This window comes from Muntiacus reevesi, chromosome 6, assembly GCF_963930625.1.
Source record: "Muntiacus reevesi chromosome 6, mMunRee1.1, whole genome shotgun sequence".
In the NCBI taxonomy this organism is placed as follows: Eukaryota; Metazoa; Chordata; class Mammalia; order Artiodactyla; family Cervidae; genus Muntiacus; species Muntiacus reevesi.
The window spans coordinates 80,886,226-80,905,228 of record NC_089254.1 but is presented as its reverse complement, the minus strand read 5'-3'; the positions used below and the strand labels follow the sequence as shown (position 1 = coordinate 80,905,228).

General features: G+C 38.6%; 1 pseudogene; it reads right to left on the bottom strand.

Annotated features, from left to right (window-relative positions):
• Nucleotides 1–17,152: 17,152 nt before the first annotated feature.
• Nucleotides 17,153–17,239, bottom strand: LOC136171279 (small nucleolar RNA SNORD116; annotated as a pseudogene).
• Between the last annotated feature and the right edge of the window lie 1,764 nt (nt 17,240–19,003).

Genomic DNA, 19,003 nt, shown 5'->3' with positions numbered 1-19,003 from the left:
GGTTTCCCTTGGAAACAAACCAAGGTCATTCTGTCATTTTTGAGATTGCAGTCAAGTACTGCATTCTGGACTCTTTTGTTGACTATGATGGCTACTCCGTTTCTTCTAAGGGATTCTTTCCCACAGTAGTAGATATAATGGTCATCTGAGTTAAATTCACACATTCCAGTCCATTTAAATTTGCTGATTCCTAAAATGTCAATGTTCACTCTTGCCATCTCCTGTTTGACCACTTCCAATTTGCCTTGATTCATGAACCTAACATTCCAGGTTCCTATGAAAGGTTGCTTTTTACAGCATCAGACTTTACTTCCATCAACAGTCACATCCAAGACTGGATTTTGTTTTACTTTGGCACCATCTCTTCAATCTTTCCGGAGTTATTTCTCCACTGATCTCCAGTAGCATATTGGGCACCTACCGACCTGGGGAGTTAACCTTTCAGTGTCCTATCTTTTTGCCTTTTCACACTGCTCATGTGGTTCTAAAGGCAAGAATACTGAAGTAGTTTGCCATTCTCTATGTGATCAGTAGCTCATCATTAAACATGATGGTGCTGTGCTGTGCTTAGTCACTCAGTAGTTTCCGATTCTTTGGGATCCCATGGACTGTAGCCCACCAGGCTCCTCTGTCCATGGAGATTATCCAGGCAAGAATACTGAAGTGGATTGCCATGCCCTCCTCCAGGGCATCTTCCCAACCCAGAGATTGAACCAAGGTCTCCACTTTGCAGGTGGATTCTTTACCATCTGAACCACCAGGAAAGCCCAAATATGATGGCAATTATCTGATAGTAGGAGTTTTGAAGGTAGCATTTATCCAATGGAAGAAGTTCTTCCCTTCTATTCCTAGTGTGTTGCCAATTGTTTTACAAAACCATGAATTGGTGTTGAATTTTGCCAAATACTTTCCCTAAATCCAGTCATATTATATATGATTTCCCCCTTTGCTATGATAACATAGTGAATGTCATTAATTGAGTTTTATCTCTCTCGCTCTTTTTTTTTTTTTTTTTGCAGTATCTTAATTTCTCAACCAGGGATCCAACCCATGCCCCCTGCAAGGGAAGCATGGGATCCTAATTCCTGGACAACCATGGAATTCCCTCATTTATTGATTTTTGAAGATTAAAACAACTTTGCCTCCCTGGGATAAACTGTACCTGATTATAGTACAGAAATATTTTCTATATTTTGATGGAATTGATTTGTTAATATTTTGAAGACCTTTTGTGTCTCAGATCATGAGGATTATTGGTTTGTAGTTTTCTTTTCTAGTCTTTTGTGTGTATATTTTGATATTAGGATTATGTTGGTCTCCAACCTGGAAGTCATGAGGAATTCTAAAATAGTATGCTTTTTGCTTCACCACTGTGCTGAAGAAGTTAAAAAAAATAGAAAACTCCTAAATTATTTTCTCAAGGAATTCTAATGAATTTATGACTGTGATAAAATAACTTACTTTATTTTTGTAATCAATAAACTCCAAATATGATTCTACAAATTATAGGATTGTGACATCAGGGAAATTCACAATCCTACCAGATCTTGCGTGAGTAAAATGATTTTTTTTGTTGTTGTTTAAAAATGAGTAGGGTATGAAGAATAAGAATGGGGTCTTGTGGGAAGTTTTTGATGACTCAGAGGTCCTCAATTCCTGAATCTTTCTCAGCTTCCACTGCCAGAAAAAACAAATCCTCCTTTTGTGGTAAAGTGAGGACATTCCTGCCTTAGTTGAAAATCCCTTACTGACCATTCCTGAGACAGTTACCTCTCAAGGGAAGCTAGTCGGCTCATCTCTCACTGGTATTTCCTCTGATTGTCTTCAAAAGGACATGTAGGATCAAATTCCAGCCTGACTCAGAGACTAAATCAAGTCAAACTGAAAAAAAGGCTAACTTGTCCACATTTGCAGCATTGTGCTAATTTATATAGGAAAACAGGAGAATAGAATTTGAAAGAGATTGTGAAGATACTAAAGTAGGAAGGGAGAAACAATTTTAGGTAAGGCTGCTTTTCTGTATATGGGCTCATGTAGGTAAGCAGTTGGGAGTAGTTCTCTGACTGGTTAACTATGTATTCAACAGTAACCTAAATTTAATGAAGTAGAAATGCTACTATTCCTTGATGAGAAGAATCTAAACAGGAAAGCTGGAATGGATTTACTAAATGTGATTTTGTCCCCTTAATCTCGTCTGCTTTGTGGACCAGAAGATCTCCATTTTACCAAGACACAGAGAAACATATTTATGAGGAGAGCACCACTAACTTTGAAAAATACTGTAAATCCATGGCTGATTCATGTCAATGTATAGCAAAAACCACTACAATATTGTAAAGTAATTAGCCTCCAACTAATAAAAATAAATGAAAAAAAGGAAAAAAAAAAAAAGAAAAATACTCTAGAAAATTATTCTGTAAGCCGGAATGCTGTTGGCCTTATATATATATATAATATGATGCAGTTGACCCGAGTTCTTTGATTACAGTGGGGATGCTGGAATCCAAAGCAGCATGAGTATTCAAATAGGGCATTTAACTACCAGGGGCAGAATGGGTTTGATGTTAATAACCACCAGGGCTTGAATGGTAATCTGGATGATCTAACCTGCAAAGATCTTTGGTGATAGCTAATTGTTGATTAGGTCCTGGTATATGAAATAAATGGGCAGCACCCACTCAAAGGTACTTTTTATTCTCTATAACCCTAAACTCAAGGTGTAGAGAACAGGAGCTTGATTGGAACCCCTGTATTACATTCCAAGGGGCTTTCTGGGTGGCACTAGTGGTAAAGAACCTACCTGCAATGCAGGAGACATAATGAGACCTGGGTTCGATCTCTGGGTTGGGAAGATCCCCTGGAGAAGAGCCTGGCAACCCACTCCAGTATTATTGCCTGGAGAACCCCATGGACAGAGGAACCTGGTGGTCTATAGTCTATAGGGTCTCAAAGAGTTGGATACAACTAAAGAGACTTAGCAGGCATGCATTAGGTTCCAAGACCTCAGTCAGTTTAGAATACCTAGAACCCCTTTAGTGAAGAAGAGGCTGGAACAGTGGAGAAGGGACCTCACATAACTGTGAACCAGTGACATCACTTTTCTTACTAATCTTTCCAAAGAAACAACAGGCGCTTAAGGAAATACACTTAACTATTATGAGACTATTGGACAGTTTTCTCAACTAATCATTAATTCTTGAGTACAAAGAATTTTCATGATCCACAAGTGAAAGTAAGTGCTTTTAGAACTCATGTAATTAGTAGAGTTTTCAACTGACTTTGCCTCCCAGTGGGCCCAGTGGTACTCTGAACTCAGTCTAGGATAATTACCCTTGTTCCATAATATAGTGTTGAAATAGATCTATTGAGCAACTGGGAAGATCTCCATTTTGTAACAGTAGTAGGAAGGGTCAAGTGGAAACTTTATCTCTCCCCCTAAAACTTACAGTTATCAAAAATTATACACATTTCAGGAATGTCAGAGAAATCTACCATTAAAAGTGGAAAGATGTCTGTCTGGGAAAATTTACCATCATCTCTCTGTGTGACTGTAATAGAATGCTAACTGGCTCCATGCTTCTCCCCACCCCCTTCCTCTCTAGGGTCCATTCTCTTTGTGACTGGCAGAATTATCTTTAAGATAAGGCAAATGATTTTCCTCCTCTGCTCAGAAGCCTCCAATGAGACAGGTCTTAACAATGGTCCACAAGGTCCAAAGTGATTGATCCTGTTAGGTTTCCATTGTCATTTTGCTCTTTCTTCTCACTTCACTCACTACACTGCAGTCATGAAGGCTTCCTTACTGTTCTTTACACATACCAGTCTATCTAACGGCCTTTCTATTTACTCTTTCTTCCAACTCTGTGAACGCCAGTCAAATTATATCCCTCTCAGGGAGATTTTTTTTTTTGGCCACTGGATATAAAATGTTACCCCCTCTTCCAATCCCTTCCCAAACCAAGCTCTCCCTCTCTTTTGTTCATATATGTATACATGAAATATACAATCTTATATATGAAGTACATTATTTTATTTATTCATTTTGATTTCTGCCTTCATTCTCTCAAGTACATAGACTCTGGGAAGTCAAGGTTTTTGCCTGTTTTTCTCACTGTCTTATTCCCATTGCTCAAAAAAAATACCTGGCACCTAGTAATAGTTTCATAATTATTTATTAAAGAGTAGTTAGATGCTTAGTGCTTGTGATTCTTGTCATACTGTCACTTAGCCAAAGACAAGTTTGTTTGCAATAATGAAAACAGATTTGGGTAAGTTTAATTCCATGGTAATACTAATTGCTACTGTTGTTTCAGATGTGGTCTGTTTCTGGGAGACAATCAGTCCATCTCTCAGCACCTGGTATGCAGCTACTGAATCTGTGAATGCTTTTTTCTGTATCTCAAGTGAGAACATCACAAGTTACCTTTCATCTAGAAGGGATAACAGTGCACCTTACTTTCTTACTTTAGCTCCATGCCACAATATGATCCATAGAGACAGTGATTATCTCAACATCTTACTAGAAATTATGTTGGCTCACTATATTAGTGAAATAGTATTGCCAAGACAGGCTTCCCTGGTGGGCTCAGATGGTAAAGAAATGGTAATGCAGGAGACCCAAGTTCAATCCCTGGATCGGGAAGATCCTCTGGAGAAGAGAATGGCTATCTACCAGTATTCTTGCCTGGAGAAGCCCATGGAAAGAGGAGAATGGCGGGCTACAGTGCATGGGGTCGCAAAGAGTTGGACACTTTTGAGAGGCTAACGCTTCATTGCCAAGACCTGAATATCAAGAACTTACAGATATTTTAGAGTCCTTGTGTATCAGACACCGTGTATAAACAACCTCAGAGCCCCTGGCCTCATCTGTTGTAAGCTGCCTGAACATTGGCTGACCTCACCACTGCACATCCAGACAGGTGGTTGTGCAAGGCACTCACACAATGTGCTTCTTCCCCTTCACCTATACTGCGCAGTTCTTACCTCCAGCCCATGCCGCATGTCTCTTAGTTTCTGCTTCTGTCCTGTGATCACGCCTCTGTATGCACACCCTGGAATTTCAGAGCACCTGATGAACTATGGGGAAAATCTTTGACCACTGAAAGACAGCAACTAATGGATTTTTTCACCTCCCAACCACCAAATGATTATCTGGGAATGCACTTTTTTACACTTCTTGACTACAAGCAGTGGCCAGGTCAAAAATTTCATTCTCCTATCTCCTCTCCTTCCTTCCCACATTGCCTTTTTTCTTTTATCTCTGCTCCCTCAGATTTTATTCCTTAATAAACAGAATAGTATAACAGTATAATTCCTTAATGGGCTTCCCTGGTGGCACTAGTAATAAAGAATCCAACTGCTAATGCAGGAGTTGTAAGAGACATGTGTTCAGTCCTTCGGTCAATAAGATTCCCAGGAGGAGGGCGTGACAACCCACTCCAGTATACTTGCTTGGAGAATTCCATGCACAAAGGAGCCTGGCGGGCTACAGTTCATAGGGTTGCAAAGAGTTGGACATGACTGAAGCGACATAGCACACACGTTAATTTCTTAATGGTATAGGAATAGTGTAATTCCATTTAACCATAGGCTCTGCTTTCTGGAAAATCCAAGTTGAAACTCTTGGTACCTGAAGCAACCCTAAAGAACATCTTAAAATAGAATTTTGAAATTGGTTATTGACTGGTCAGAGAGTGATAAGTGGGGTGGTGTTAAACCTATATGGAGTATCATCATGCTACTGAGAATTCCTCCTGTGAAAAAGTCAAACGAAAGATGAAACATGTGACAGGCTGTGGCTGGGGAGACTGAACAGAATGGAAGCAATGCTAATTAAAAAGCTGTGGCTTGGGAGCACTGAAGGTAAGGAATTAGATATGTCAGTTCATGGATATGCCTAATGGTTTGACTAAATGATCTGGAACTCAGAAAAAGACGGTTGAGGAGGTTGGTAACAAAGGGTTTGGGGTAATGATCCAACATGTGAGAATACTTGTGTCTCGTATGAATGTTCACAAAAGAACTCCATAGCAAAGTAAACTTTCCATAATTAGATGAGCAAGATACTCAGTTCTGTGGAGATCAGTGGGCACTGTGGCAAGGACAGAGATTTTGCCTGGGCTCAACCACAAAAACTTTTCTCATCAAGACTGAGTTGGTCACTGCCACAACTATGTGTCAAATTTGGCAGCAACAGCTAACTTTGTGATAGAGTGAGTATACTGGACATCTTCCAAGTTAGAATGGTAGTGAGTTTTTCCTTAGAGAATAAAGTCAGTTTTGATTCATGGGATTCACAAGTCTTAAGAACAATCCTAAAAGAATCTGTCCCTATGGATTAGGAGAATGGCCAGTTGAAGATTCAGATCTCTTGTACTATCTTACAGGGTACACAATTTGCTCTAAACTAGGGGCCCATATATATTGCTGCTTCTCCAATATGTGAGCCCTGGAATGTAATTCAAGTGGGAGTGACCCTCTTCCCAAATGTTTTACTTCTAGCCTGACTCTGCTGGCTTGAAAAGTACAAGTGGTAGTTGCATTGTTGAGTCTGATTCTGTGACAACATGGACTGTGCCCAGCCAGGCCCCTCTGTCCATGGAATTCTCCAGGCAAGAATACTGGAGTGGGTAGCCCTTCCCTTTTCTAGGATATCTTCCTGACTCAGGATTAAACCCAAATCTCCCACATTGCAGGCAGACTCTTTACCATCTGAGCCACTAGGGAAGCCCATCTGCTGATTTAGATATAGTCATTTATAAGATTTTAGAGAGTCCCTTTTTAAGTAGAGGGTGAATTTGTTTTCACTGATATGAGAGGATAGTGTAATCAAGTTGCATTATCTTAGGGTGCTCTTTTTTGTTTGTTGTTTAGTCGCTAATTTGTGTCTGACTCTTTTGTGACCCCATGGACTGTAGCCTGCCAGGCTCCTCTGTCCAAGGAATTTCCCAAGCAAGAAATACTGGAGCTGTTTGCCATTTCCTGCTCCAGGGGATCTCTCTGACCCAAGGATCCAATCCGAATTGGCAAGCGGATTCTTTACCACTGAGCCACCAGGAAAGCCCTGGGTTGCTCTTATTGATGTTATTTTCAGAAGTTCAGCTTTGGAAAAAGAGTGTGTAATGTTGGGAAGCTAATGCATTGAGCTGTGGTGATATTTGTCATATTTTTTAGTTGTCTTGAATGTATTGCCTTTGTTTGGGGAACTCTTTATCTTACGAGATTAAAAGCCATGTAGATGATTGTTTTCCCAGATTTCCTTTCAGCATGTGATCTCAGCTCTGCCCATAAGGTGAACCCATGGTGGACCAAATCAGAAATTAGAAGTTAATGATGAAGCCAACTCTATGAGGAATTCATTCTGATAAGGGTGGTGATGTCTACATCCAATGTCTGCAACTTGCAGAGCCGGTGGTACAATCTCCACTACCCATAGCAGTGGTGACTGTATGTTCAGTTCAGTGCTGTGATGTTATATATTGGTCTTAGCTTCTAAGCTTGGTTCATAGGTCCTGCCAGAGAATTGGTGAACTACTTAAGGTTTCCTCTGAAAAATTCAATAATTACCTAAATTTATCAGACCTCATATATATTGGTTTCAACCAAAAATCTTACTGAAACAATTTTTCTTTTTCATTGTATTTGATTGCTCCTTTCCAAATTCTCAAGGTTAAAACATTTATTTTTATTCATTCTTGTATTTCAATGAATGTGCATAATGCTAGCATTTCCTTTAAGCAGTGCTTTACTTTTCATTGTTATTACTATACATTGCAAACATTAAAAAATTTTGATTTTTATATTGTTTTACCAAAGGATTTTGAATTTCCGGATGGTTGTGAGGATTTTATGTTGCTATTGTTTTCTACTTTTGTTGACTTTTTAATTTTACTACTTTGTGATCATATAATTTGTGCAAGGATATCAAACCAGTCAATCCTAAAGGAAATCAACCCTGAATATTCATTGGAAGGACAGATGCTGAAGCTGAAGCTCCAATACTTTGGCCACCCGATGTGAAGAGCTGACTTATGGGAAAAGACCCTGGTGTTGGGGAAGACTGAAGGCAGGAGGAAAGGGGGACAACAGAGGATGAGATGGTTGGAAGGCATCACTGACTCAATGGATATGAGTTTGAGCAAACTCTGGGAGATGGTAAAGGATGAGGAAACCTGGCATGCTGCAGTCCATGGCATCACAGGGAGTCGGACACGACTTAAGTGACTGAACAACAACAATTTGCCCCGTGTTTGTTTCTACACTTTAGAATTTACTGAATTTTTGTAGCTTAACAAATGGTAAATTTTTATAAATGCTTAAAGGAATTTTTGAAAACTTGTGGTATTTCCTACAGCTTTGACTTTTTAAATTTTGAAGCTGTTATTTGGTGCATAAAGATCTTTGAGAGATATTTACTATAATTGTGTTTTTTTTTATTATTTTAAGGTATCTTTTTCTTTAATGCTTTTTGCTTTGACTTAGTAATTGCCTACTATTAATATCACAAAACTCACTTTTCCCCCACTTGATTAGTATTTGTTTACTTTTTTTCTTTCAGCCTTTCTTGAATCATTTTAACTATGCCTCCTGTATCTGGTTGATTATTATTTTATAGCTAATCTAATAGACTGATGTATTCTACTTCACTCATGATTTGAAAAGCATGCTGACATTTAGTTCTGATCATATTTTTGTTTTCTGATTTTATGTTTTCCTTTTTTTTTAAATGATTTGCCAAGAAAGCTAGACTTAGAGCATAATTTTTAGAAGCACAAGGTATGAAAAAATTGTTTTCTCCCTAGCTGCAATAATTCTTATTTAACTCTTTCTCATTTACATGAAAGGAGATCTCTGACCATGAACCTTTCTTAGTTTCAAATCCCCAGAGTCAAGTATAATCTCTCTGGTTTCTTAACTCCGGCTCTTGATTTAGTATTTTGGATATATTTCAGCTGATATATCAAACATAAGACATTATTTTCCCTTATGAGTGCTCCCGATTAACTTTTCTGCATGGAAGGAACTGCTTTCTTTCTCTCTCCCATTCACAGTGCTTTCCATTTTAACACCATGAAGTATAATCTGGTAGAATAAGAGTTCATGATGACTTATGTGTGTCCACAACGTTTAAAGTTATATTTTCTGAGTTCTTCTTTTTTTCTTTCTTGAAGAGTTATTTGTTCAAATGGATTCTCCTTCTCATTCCTTTAAAACTCAGAGCTTTAAAATCAAGGTCATTAAATTATTAAAGAAAATCTTTTAACTTCTCTTAAAATCTTAACCAGCTACATAAACTTAGCTCCAGTAGGACCCGTGCCTCTCCTCTCTCCTCCTTCCTTCCCTTCCCTGCCTACATTATAAACACACAATGACACACAATCTGCTTTTTAGCATTATTCAGTCATACATTCTTTTCTCAACAGTAAGCATGTTAACCATCTTCATTGCAGACTCTTAAAGGCAGCTATGTCAATATCTGCAATTTGATGATGATTAATATTGAATAAGTAGTTCTTTATCATGAATATATCATTCTTATGGAAAAATTTACTTTAAACAATGCATATACTTTTAAGCAAAGGAATAAATTGTGGGTGTCAACTTATCTATTTCAAAATCAAAATTATTCATTACTTGGTTCACCAACAGGAAAATGGAATTTCTGTGTATCTTCAAACTTGACTCTTAGCCCAGATTTAGAGAAATACAGACCTTCTCTTTTAGTTCATTTAATTTACAGCTGAATTAGTCATAATTTCCTTTTTGTTTTCTTATAGTCTGCAAACTGTTATCAGCTATTAACCATTTAATTTCCATTTTTTCAAAAATTTGTTTGAATTAACTTACATTATCATTATCTACTCTTGTTAGCATAAAGGTCTTTAACAATGATCAACTCTTAGACAAGTGAAAGTTGAAAAGATCAGTTTTAACTTAATGTTTTATTTGTATGTGCAGTGAAAGAGACAAGTCTTGAAGACTCATCTTTGCAATTGTTTTAAATGAATTAAAATACAATGCAATTTTTAATCCCACTCCAATGTATATATGTGGAGAAAAATCTGGTTGAAAGGATACATGTACCCCAAGGTTCACTGCAGCACTATTTACAATAGACAAGACATGGAAGCAATCTAAATGTCTATCAACAGATGAATGGATAGAAGTGTAGCACATATATACAATGTCAGCCATTAAAAAAGAATGAAATAATGCCACTTGCAGCAACGTGAATGAACCTGGAGGCTACCATACTAAGTGAAGTAAGTCAAAGAAAGGCAAATATATGCTATCACTTGTATGTGAAATCTAAAAAATGATAGAGAATTTATATACAAAACAGAAACAGACTTACAGATTTGACTTAGAGAACACATTTATGATTACCAGAGGGAAGGATGGAGGAGAGGGTCAGATTGAGAGTTTGGGATTGACATGTATACACTGCTATGCTTAAAGGAGATAACCAGTAAGTACCTATGAATAGCACAGGGGACTCTGCTTAACACTCTGCTGCTGCTGCTGCTGCTAAGTCACTTCAGTCATGTCCAACTCCGTGTGACCCCATAGACGGGAGCCCACCAGGCCCCGCCATCCCTGGGATTCTCCAGGCAAGAACACTGGAGTGGGTTGCCATTTCCTTCTCCAATGCATGAAAGTGAAAAGTGAAAGTGAAGTCACTCAGTCATGTCTGACTCTTCCCGACCCCATGGACTGCAGCCTACCAGGCTCCTCCGTCCATGGGACTTTCCAGGCAAGAGGACTGAAGTGGTTTGCCATTGCCTTCTCCATTAACACTCTCTAGTAACCTAAAATGAGAAAAGATTTTGAAAAAGAATAGATGCATGTCTATGCACAACTGAATTACTTTGCAGTACATCTGAAACTAAGACAAAACTGTTAATCAACTATATTCCAATATAAAATAAAAATAAATAAAATCTTAAAAAATAAAAAGCATTTGAATCTTTCAAAAAATATAATGCAATTTTGAAAGCTTACTTTTGAATTATTAAAATAATGAAATGTCCCCAAGGCCTGATTCTTTTGCCTTGTTTTAAAATTTATTTGGCTGCACTGGGTCTTAGTTGTGCCATAAGCAATCATCAGTCTTTGTTGCAGCATGCAAACTCTAGTTCCTTGACCTGGTTTCAAACACAGGCACTCTGCATTGAGAGTACAAAGGGAGTCTTAGTCACTGAACCCCCAGGAAAGTCCCTCTAAAGAACTGAAGTCCCTTCTGATTCTTATTCGAAGCTGTTGACAAGACATCGTTTATTGCTTTTATTGCTATGACAATAAATTTAGAGACAAATTTTTACTTTAATTTTTCTTAAATTTTTTTGTATTGAAGTGTCTTCAAAATATACTGTGCTTTTTTTTTTTTATCTTTTAACTTTTGTTGATGTATTGATTTGCAGTATGTGCTTAACAATTGTACAGCATGGAATCAAATGTCTTCTCCACAACTGATTGACTACTGCTAGTCTCTCTTTACCTCAGTTTATTTGTCTGTAAAATGGGGTTAATAGTTCCTACTTCATAAGACTATTGTGAAGAATAAAAGAGTAGCTAAATATCAGAGGAAGGCCTGACATCTGCAAGCACTGCAATAGCTACATTTCCCCCAGCTTATAGTGTAGTCTTGAAAATCGCGGACATTGGAACTGGGCAGACCCGGGAACCAATCCCAGGGCTAACTTACACTGTCACGGTGACACTCACAAGTCATTTCTTTGCTCTCCCCTCCAAACTCCTATTTCTCTATTTGTTAAGTGAGGGTGATAATACATACTTGACTACCTTAGATGAAAAGTTTAGCATAATACCTACCATGTGGCACTCACTCAATTAATGGTAACCAGAAACTCCAAATATGTTTTAAACAGCCTTTTAAATATTTTTTGACAGAAATCAAAGAGCAAGTTTGTACATTAAAGTGAAGGTAGGCAAAAAACTGGAAGAAAGAAAGAGACAAAGAAAGAGGAAGGAAGGGAGAGAGGAGGAAGTTAGTTTATATTCCATTGTATTTTTAGGTGTATAAAGAGTATAATTTCCTTAAGTGCTGGTCTGTGGAGAAAGGTAGGCAGGAATGAAAATTTCTATGACTTGAATTAACACAACTCTGTGTCACTCTTTCCTTATTCCAAAGCTTAACTGGTCTAAATGTCTTTATTTGTCCAAATATTAATTCCCTGCTGATTCTTACTTATACCCAGGCCTGAGTTCATGCAGGGTTGGAAAATGTCTACGTGGGAAGGCTTTCCTTCCAAAAGTTGTTTTTTCATAAACAAACCACCATTAAATGTGTTCTTATACTTATAAAAATGCCTAACCCTTGGGAAATGTTAAAAATGAGTGTATTTTGAGAATGGATTTATTCATTATTTCTTAACAGCTAAGTGAGAATAGGACACTATGAAGTTTGAATGAGAAACAGAGTAAAGAGTATTTTAAAAATCCAGGTGATTTTTGGAGAGTGCAATACATTTAGCAGGTCCTGGGAAGCTCAGAAAGTAACAACCAATTTCCTTGAAATTTAAAACACAAAAGGAATATATTGTTTTTGTAAATACTTCTATTTTATAAACACAGCAGGAATTAAAAGAATCAAACACCCTTATTGTAAATGTTTGTTAATTTACAGATCAAGAAATTGCAACTTTAAAATAGTTCCTGTTTTACAATAACTTAAAATAAACTCTTGGAAAAAACACCCAAACTCAGGACTAGAGGTCAGGACAAAGAGGAGCATGACTCATAGAAATTGTATTAAAGCTCCATCTGAAACAGCAAGTGGAGTAATTTTTATTTATATTTGTACTATACACATGTTAGAAAAGTTCTTTTATGATTATGACTAATTCAGAGCCTTAGGCTTATCTTTCTCTCCAAAAATTGCTAGTCCCTCATCTGCAGTCTCCCTCCCCAATAATACTGTGGTCAAGGCACATTTTCAATAGGATGTATTTAGGCATTTCTTTCTTAAAGTCCTTGCTGCTAATATAACTCTGAGTTTGTGCCACAGTGAACCTTGTGCTTTCAATGTTGAATACTGTTAATTGACTGTTACTGTTCTGTTTGCCTCTTTACTGTCTTAATAATGATTAGAATATGCATTATTTATTGTTTAACAACAAATTAAAACTTAGTGAGTTCAGTTCGGTTCAGTCGCTCAGTCGTGTCTGACTGCAACCCCATGGACTATATAGCATGCCAGGCTTCCCTGTCCATCATCAACTCCCAGAGCATGCTCAAACTCATGTCCATCGAGTCAGTGATGCCATCCAAACATCACATCCTCTGTCATCCCCTTCTCTTCCTGCCTTTATTTTTGTTTATTTATTTTTTTAATTTTTATTTTTCAGTGGGTTTTGTCATACATTGATATGAATCAGCCATAGAGTTACATGAATTCCCCATCCCGGTCTCCCATCCCACCTCCCTCTCCACCTGATTCCTCTGGATCTTCCCAGCCCAACAGGCCCGAGACTTGACTCATGCCTCCCACCTGGGCTGGTGGTCTGTTTCACCACAGATAATATACATGCTGTTCTTTCGAAACATCCCACCCTCCCCTTCTCCCACAGAGTTCAAAAGTCTGTTCTGTACTTCTGCGTCTCTTCTTCTGCCCTGCATATAGGGCCATTGTTACCATCTTTCTAAATTCCATATATATGTGTTAGTATGCTGTAATGTTCTTTATCTTTCTGGCTCACCTCACTCTGTATAATGGGCTCCAGTTTCATCCATCTCATTAGAACTGATTCAAATGAATTCTTTTTAACGGCTGAGTAATATTCCATGGTGTATATGTACCACAGCTTCCTTATCCATTCATCTGCTGATGGGCATCTAGGTTGCTTCCATGTCCTGGCTATTATAAACAGTGCTGCGATGAACATTGGGGTGCATGTGTCTCTTTCAGATCTGGATTCCTCAGTGTGTATGCCCAGAAGTGGGATTGCTGGGTCATATGGCAGTTCTATTTCCAGTTTTTTAAGAAATCTCCACACTGTTTTCCATAATGGCTGTACTAGTTTGCATTCCCACCAACAGCGTAAGAGGGTTCCCTTTTCTCCACACCCTCTCCAGCATTTATTGCTTGTAGACTTTTGGATAGCAGCCATCCTGACTGGCGTGTAATGGTACCTCATTGTGGTTTTGATTTGCATTTCTCTGATAATGAGTGATGTGGAGCATCTTTTCATGTGTTTGTTAGCCATCTGTATGTCTTCTTTGGAGAAATGTCTGTTTAGTTCTTTGGCCCATTTTTTGATTGGGTCATTTATTTTTCTGGAATTGAGCTTCAGGAGTTGCTTGTATATTTTTGAGATTAATCCTTTGTCTGTTTCTTCATTTGCTATTATTTTCTCCCAACATCAGGGTCTTTTCCAGTGAGTCAGTTCTTTGCATCAGGTGGCCAAAGTATTGGAGCTTTAACTTCAGCATTAGTCCTTCCAATGAATATTCAGGACTGATTTCCTTAGGATTGACTGGATTGGTTGCCTTGCAATCCAAGAGACTCTCAAAAGTCTTCTCCAACATCACAGTTCAAAAGCATCAATTCAAACACTGGTAAATAGTTGCTATCTCTCACAGTTTCTTTGTCAGGAATTGAAGAGTTGCCTCAGTTCAGTTCAGTTCAGTTCAGTTTAGTTCAGTCACTTAGTTATGTCCAACTCTTTGCGACCCCATGGACTGCAACACACCAGGCCTCCCTGTCCATCACCAACTCCCAGAGTTGACTCAAACTCATGCCCACTGAGTCGGTGATGCCATCCAACCATCTCATCCTCTGTCGTCTCCTTCTCCTCCCGGCTTCAATCTTTCCCAGCATCAGTCTTTTCAAATGAGTCAGCTCTTTGCATCATGTGGCCAAAATATTGGAGTTTCAGCTTCAACATCAGTCCTTCCAATGAATATTCAGGACTGATTTCCTTTCCAGGATGGACTGGTTAGATCTCCTTGCAGTCCAAGGGACTCTTGACAGGCAGCAATTCTGTTTCAGGGTCTCTCAGGAGGTTGTCAGAATATCTGCTGGGTCTTCAGTCATCTGAAGGCTTGTTTGAGGCTGGGAGACCTGCTTCCAAGAAGGTTGTCTCACGTGGATGGTAAATTGGTACCAATTTTTGGTAGCAAATCTTGGTTTTGCTCCAAATGGACCTTTCCAAGATCCGTGGATATTGAGTGCTCCTAACTGCATAATGGCTGGTTATCCTCAGCACAAGCAATCCAAGAGAACAAAACAGAAGCCACAGGGCCCTGTATAAACCACCCTCAGAAGTCCCACACTCTCATCTCTGTCCTCCTCTGCTTGCCATTCAGAGCAGCCCTGATTCAGTGTGGGAATAGAATATACAAGGAACTATCAGGAGATGATACTCCTTGGGGGTATATGTGCTCCGTTGCTCCACCAGTCTGCTCTGTCCATGGGATTTTTCAGGCAAGAATACACGAGCAGGTTGCCATTTCCTTCTCCAGGGGATATTCCTGACCCAAGGATTGAACTTCCATCTCTTACATCTCTAGCATTGGCAAGCGGATTCTTTACCACTGTGCCACCTGGGAAGCTCTGGGGTCTGCCTACCACACAGTAAAAGGATATGATCTGTTGTCCAAAACTAGACACTATTTTACGTCTCCTGAACTGGGCTTCTCTATTTTCCAATGAGTAGATGAGCCTGTGCCTGTCTTTTTGACTTTAGTGATTTATTGTAAATCCTGTTTCTGGCTACTCCTAGTCTTCACCATTCAGTGATACTTGAGCCCAAAAGATGCAAGTACAAGTAAAATATACTTCTCAATTAAATCATCAAGGAATTAGTAAACAGTTTTATTCTCAGTGAATAGTTGGTGAACTTAGAGGATTGCTTGCCCCTTTTGAAGTTTAATAGGGGCTTCCCACATAGATCAGTTGGTAAAGAATCCACCTGCAATGCAGGAGACCCCGGTTCAATTCCTGGATTGGGAAGATCCACTGGAGAAGGGATAGGCTACCCACTCCAGTATTCTTGGGCTTCCCTTGTGACTCAGCTGGTAAAGAATCTGCCTGCAATGCGGGAGACCTGGGTTCAACCCCTGGGTTGGGAAGGTCCCCTGGAGAAGGGAAAGCCTACCCACTCCAGTATCCTGGCCTGGAGAATTCCATGGGATCACAAAGAGTTGGACACAACTGAGCGACTTTCACTTTGAAATTTAATAACATTACACTTGTCCGTGTAAGCCTTTTCAAAGTCAGTAGGAGTTTTATACACTTCTCTTGGATAAAATATGTGTGGAAATAGGAGAAAAATATTAACTTCGTGGAAATGTATATTATATGGTTAACAATAATGATGAAACTTCTTGTTTTTCTAAGCTGTACTTTTCCACTTGTTTTCCTTAAGATTATTATTTACTTGAGCCATAGATTGGGACTCTCTACTCCAGGTTTACTTTAACGGAAAAGTTTTACATGTAGGAGGTTATTATTTGCATTTGTTAAAATAAGTACTCATAGTTTATTGAAGTATGGATTTCTCATACTCTTATTTATTGAAGTATGGGTTTTCCTTGCTACAAAGAAATTTATATAACAGTGAAATAATCAATGGCACAGAAATCTGTAAGCCAGGGTACTTATACAAGAATGTGGAAAAATAATAATTGTATAACTGATTGAACCAGAGTGTCATGATTAATGACAGAATTTTATAAGCAGATATACAAGGAATATGGTCATTCATCTGCTGTTTTTAGAACAAAACATTGTTTATTAATTCTCTAAAACAGAAATTACAAATAAAAGGCAGATTATGCAAATGAACTATGTTGTATGTTGATTTGCAGAATTATTGAGCAGATATTAAATTTCAAAACCTGAATAAACAATAATTAATGACCTAAAATTGTCCTAAATGCATATTTTAGAATAAATGGACAATAGGTAGTGTAAATTAATTGATTCTTGTGACTAATTTTATTTGCTGTAATTTAAATTGCATTAACATACATTAAGTATGTTAAACATATTATATATTAATATACATTAAAATATAGCAAAAGATATTTTCTTAAGAAGTAGTTCCATGCTTTAAAGTTAGTATCCTTAGAAGATATTTTTTTTTTTTTTTTTTTTTTTCTTCTTTTTTTTTTTTTTTTTCAACGTGCTGGACCTCAGTTTCGATGAGGAGACGGTAGTGAGTTCTCACTCATGTTGTTCAGATTTTCCAAGGAATGTAGAAGATATTTTAAGACTATATTTCAGTGACTCAGTGGAATTCACAGGAGATAACATTTCTCATTAAAAATTCCTGTAACAACTCATTGGGCAAGCTATATAAGTTTACTTCTGGTAATTTCTAGTGCAGTGTTCTCAAAGCTCATAGAATTAAAAATTGAAAAGGCTGGGGGAAAGGAACTCAAATATTTTTCCTTTCCTTTCCATTAGTCCTAAGCTCACAGTCTGAATCCAGCTGGTCTTTTACCCATTTGCCTTTTAGAGTTAAGAAAGGATACTCAAAGAAAGATCATTTGAAGATGTGGACAATAAGAAGTGAAGAAGAAGAAGGAAGTAGTCTCACCTGGAGCAATTAAAACTTGCTTAGAAATTATGCCATAGACTGAATATGTCCTCCCAAATGGGGCTTCTTATGTTGAAGCCCCTAATCCCCAGTGTGATGGGATTTGAAGGTAGGGTTTTGGGGAAGTTAATTAGGTTAAAATGAAGTCATGAGGGTGGAGATTGCATGTTGGGATTAGTGCCTTTATAAAAGAAGAGGAGATCAAAGACCTCTCTTTCTCTCTCTCTCCCAACATGAGAATTCAGTGAGAAAGTAGCTATGTGCATATCCGGAAAAGGATTCATCAGTTCAGTTCAGTTCAGTCGCTCAGTCGTGTCCGACACTTTGTGACCCCATGAATCACAGCACGCCAGGCCTCCCTGTCCATCACCAACTCCCGGAGTTGACTCAAACTCATGCCCATAGAGTCGGTGATGCCATCCAGCCATCTCATCCTCTGTCATCCCCTTCTCCTCCTGCCCTCAATCCCTCCCAGCATCAGGGTTTTTTCCAATGAGTCAACCCTTCACATGAGGTGGCCAAAGTATTGGAGTTTCAGCTTCAGCATCAGTCCTTCCAATGAACACCCAGGACTGATCTCCTTCAGGATGGACTGGTTGGATCTCCTTGCAGTCCAAGGGACTCTCAAGAGTCTTCTCCAACACCACAGTTCAAAAGCATCAATTCTTCGGCGCTCAGCTTTCTTCACAGTCCAACTCTCACATCCATACATGACCACTGGAAAAACCATAGCCTTGACCAGATGGACCTTTGTTGGCAAAGTAATGTCTCTGCTTTTTAATATGCTATCTAGGTTGGTCATAACTTTCCTTCCAAGGAGTAAGTGTCTTTTAACTTCATGACTGCAGTCACCATCTGCAGTGATTTTGGAGCCCAAAAAAATAAAGTCTGACACTGTTTCCACTGTCTCCCCATCTATTTCCCATGAAGTGATGGGACCAGATGCCATGATCTTAGTTTTCTGAATGTTAAGCTTTAAGCCAACTTTTTCACTCTCTTCTTTCAGTTTCATCAAGAGGCTTTTTAGTTCCTCTTCACTCTCAGCCATAAGGGTGGCGTCATCTGCATATCTGAGGTTATTGATATTTCTTCCGGCAATCTTGATTCCAGCTCGTGCTTCTTCCAGCCCAGCGTTTCTCATGATGTACTCTGCATATAAGTTAAATAAGTAGGGTGACAATATACAGCCTTGACGTACTCCTTTTCCTATTTGGAACCAGTCTGTTGTTCCATGTACAGTTCAAGCAGACACCAAATCTGCATCTGATATCAGACCTCCCAGATTCCAGAACTGTGAGAAATAAAACTATCTGTTGCTTAAGCCCCCCGGTATATGGCATTTTACATGTATAGCAGCCCAAGCTGACTAATCTAGGCAGATACCTCTGGGAAGAATGTACTTTACTCTCTGGGACAGAGAGTAAAAAGTCCTGGGCAAG